The 4,044-nt window shown below is 38.9% G+C and overlaps 1 non-coding gene across 1 annotated transcript; it reads right to left on the reverse strand.

The window, feature by feature from the left end:
- Nucleotides 1–3,609: 3,609 nt before the first annotated feature.
- LOC141688556 (small nucleolar RNA R71) lies at nt 3,610–3,716 on the reverse strand. Its single transcript, XR_012561991.1, has one exon. It is a non-coding gene; the product is annotated as a small nucleolar RNA R71 (small nucleolar RNA).
- Nucleotides 3,717–4,044: the final 328 nt, after the last annotated feature.

Consider the following 4,044-nt stretch of genomic DNA (forward strand, 5'->3'; position numbering starts at 1 on the left):
TTGGCAATTTTCCTAATTTGATTCTCCAAGGTCTTGATAGACACCTTGGCTCTTGCACATGAGCCTCAACTCCTCCAATTCAGATTTTTCATTAGATTGTTGCAGACGGAGTTGTTGTCTTGGTGCATACGGTGGATACTAAAAACCAGGAGGGTTGTATTTCTTTGCTGCATACTATTGATAAGGCTGCTGAACCGCATTCCGAGTATTGCTCCAGCTGAAGTTAGGATGATTGCGGTTGTTGGGATGATAGGTGGCTGGAACAGGCTGCTGCGACCTCTGAAAGTTGCTCACGAACTGAGCTGATTTACTAGAAATAACACACTGCTCCATCTCATGTGCACTAGCACAAAGCTCACAGACACTAGTGATCTGATTAACTCCATAATTAGCCAAAGAATCCACCTTTATCGTCAAAGCCTTAAGCTGAGCAACTATAGTAGTAGCTGCATCCACTTCCAGAATTCCTGCTACCTTGCCCTGAGGTAGTCTCTGAGTAGGATTCTGGTATTCATTAGCATCCATCAGTTCAATCAATTCATAAGCTTCATCGTAGCTTTTAGCCCACAAGGCTCCTCTTGATGCTACATCAAGCATGGGTCTAGAAGTAGCACCCAATCCATTATAAAAGAAGTTAATGATCATCCAGTCAGGTTTCCCATGGTGAGGATACTTTCTAAGCTTTATAGCAATCCCAAGCCTCACATAAAGATTCTCCAGATTGCTGAGCAAATTGAATAAGTGCGTTTCTGATTGTAGCTGTCTTCGCCATATGAAAGAATTTAGTTTGGAACTTTTGAGCAAGTTCCTCCCATTTGGTGATAGACCTTAGTGGTAAAGAATGTGACCATCACTTAGCTTTATCCCGCATAGAGAATGAGAAAAGCCTCAACTTAATAGCATATTCAGAAACTCCATTGACGTTGAAAGTACTACAGATGTCGATGAAATCTCTGATATGCATGTTGGGGTCTTCTGTCGGAGAACCTCCAAACTAAACTAAGTTATGTATCATCTGAATCGTGCTCGACTTGATCTCAAAGGTGTTAGCCAAGATGGTTGGTCGGACAATGCTAGACTGAATATCATTAATCTTCGGTTGAGGGTAATCCATTAAAGCCTTTGTATTCGCTTCTGGTTCTCCCATTGCAATAAGAGTTTCTTCTTCAACTTTCTCCTCAACAAGAACTTCTTCAAAAACTTCCTTAGCTACTACAAATTCTTCCTCAGCTTGATCCAGTGTTCTCTTACGAGACCGAGAACGCGTATGCATACACGTTCGCTAGAGTACCTAAAACACGACAAGAAAATTAATAAGTAGCAATGTCCGGGTCAATGAACTTTAAGGACCACTAATGACAAACACATAAACTAAAAATTAACACCGAGTCCCCGGTAGCGGTGCCAAAAACTTGTTAGAACGTTAATACGCGCTAATTTTACATGCAGGTATACGCGATCACAAGTAATATAGGATTATTTCTAGTTTGTTTCCACAGAGACTGGTTTAGGTTAATTTTAATTATTGCACTTATGCAATAACAGTATGGTTATTATTCAATGCTAAGACGAATAACAAATTGAGGTTGTTATAACTATGATTAACTAAGGGATTATGTTGAGTGGCATTTATGACAATTTATTACGCTCCGAAAAGCTTTAAATTGGTGTATTTGTACTCGAGTTATTGGTGTTTTATGTGTTTTCTAGTGTTTTTGCATTTTCAGGAATTATCTAGGTAATCAGGTGAATTAGCATTATTTTGGTGCTAATTTGTTGTTAAGGTGGTGTTGGAATAAAAGCTTGTGGAATACCGGCTCAAATCAGCAAGGAAATTGAAGAAGTCAAAATCTTAATATGGAGGTCAGCGCGCCCGCGCTGTGATAGGGCGCGGCCGTACCCAAAGTCCAGAAACTCAGCGCGCCCACGCCGGTCAAGCGCGCTCGCGCTGGTCAAGCGCGCGGCCGTGCCAGGTCGAGAACATAAATCCTGATTCTATTGGGCATTTGATCCAGAAGACTTCTACTCTGTATGGGCTGCTATATATACATAAATAAGCTTGTTTTTTATGGAGAGACATACCAGAGCACAAGAAGAAGGCGTAAGAAGGCCGTTTTAGCATAATTCAACCAAGGAGAAAAAGATCTAGTTTTAACTTATGATTCTTTGTTTAAGTTATAATGTTGGATGCTAGTTTTATTATTCTTGAATCTGTACTCTTGTTTTGTACTTTGTTTATTATTCATTTATAAAGACTACGTTTATTATACCATGCTTTTATCGGAACCCACATTGATGATGAGTCCGATTATGGGCTAATCGTTATTGTGGGGTTCTAGCGGATTTATATATGGATTTCTTTAGCTGAATTTTTTCGATGCCTCAGTGTGTGGTGATTGTATGATAAGCTAGTATTGGTTGTACGTATTCGTCTTATGAGCGTCACAAACTGACAAGATAGTGTGCTAATTCTTAATGAAGTGAAAGTAAATTTAAGGGTTTAGAACTTGCCATGCTAGCATAGGTTCATGTGTTATTGTTATACATGATTCATAGGTAATTTTAACCATCTTACTTGCCCTATGTAATCATGATAGATAACTTATGTGTTAAACCGTTATATTGTCAAATTCTATAGACATATAGGGTCTCAATATAATTGATGTCTGTTCAGCCTCTATCTCTTTTATGGATGTCTGGTAGTATGGTATTCGTGCAACGAAAGTTGGCGTTTATTAGTTTCATGTTATCTGATTAGTGTCATCACCATTACATGCTAAAGTTAAGAACGAAAAGGCTATTGAATGAAGTATCTAATGAAGTTATAATCCCATGTTTATCATAAATTAATTCAATAATTCTTATTCTCTTAGTTATAATTGTTAGTTTAATTCTTAGTTATAAACAATCTCAATTTGTTAATTGTCTTAACATTGGATAATAACTATATCATTGGTGCATATGTGCATAATCTATAATTAACCAAAACCAGTTTCTGTAGGAACGAATCTGATTTATATCTTATTCTACTTGTGAACACGTATACTTGCGTGTATTTTAGCGTTTGTTTAGCGACTAACAAGTTTTTGGTGCCGTTGTCGGGGACTCGGTGTTTATTTTTAGTTTATGTGTTTGTCATCAGTGGTCGTTAAAGTTCATTGACTCAGACATTGTTACTTATCTATTTCCTTGCCTTTATTTTAGGTACTCTAGCGAGCGATGAGAGATCAAGCAGAAATTCCTAAGGCTTTGATGGACTATTCTCAGCCTAAGATCAATGATATTCAGTCAAGCATCATCAGGCCAACCATCTTGGCTAACGCTTTTGAGATCAAGTCAAGCACGATTCAGATGATACATAACTCAGTTCAGTTTGGGGGTTCTTCTACAGAAGATCCCAACATGCACATCAGGGATTTCATCAAGATCTGCGACACTTTCAAGTTCAATGATGTGACTGAAGATGCTATCAAACTGCGACTCTTCCCATTCTCTCTGAGGGATAAAGCAAAGTGCTGGTTATATTCTCTACCACCAGGGTCTATCACTACTTTGGGAGATCTTGCTCAAAAGTTTTTCACTAAATTCTTCCCTATGGAAAAGACTTCTGCAATTAGGAATGCTCTTACTCAGTTTGCTCAACAAACTGGAGAATCTCTGTGTGAGGCTTGGGATCGTTATAAGGAGATGCTAAGGAAGTTCCCACACCATGGCATGCCTGATTGGATGATTATAAACTGTTTCTACAATGGATTGGGTGCTACTTCTAGACCCATGCTCGATGTAGCATCAGGAGGAGCCTTGTGGGCTAAGAGCTAAAACGAAGCTTATGAATTAATTGAACTGATGGTTGCTAATGAATACCAGAATCCTTCCCAGAGACTGACTCAGGGGAAAGTAGCAGGAATTCTGGAGTTGGATGCAGCAACTGCTATAGCTTCCCAACTTAAGGCTTTGACGATGAAGGTGGACACTTTGGCTAATTATGGAGTTAATCAATTCTCTAGTGTCTGTGAACTTTGTGCTGGTGCCCTGAGACTGATC

Source organism: Apium graveolens, chromosome 9 (assembly GCF_009905375.1).
Source record: "Apium graveolens cultivar Ventura chromosome 9, ASM990537v1, whole genome shotgun sequence".
Classification (NCBI taxonomy): domain Eukaryota; kingdom Viridiplantae; phylum Streptophyta; class Magnoliopsida; order Apiales; family Apiaceae; genus Apium; species Apium graveolens.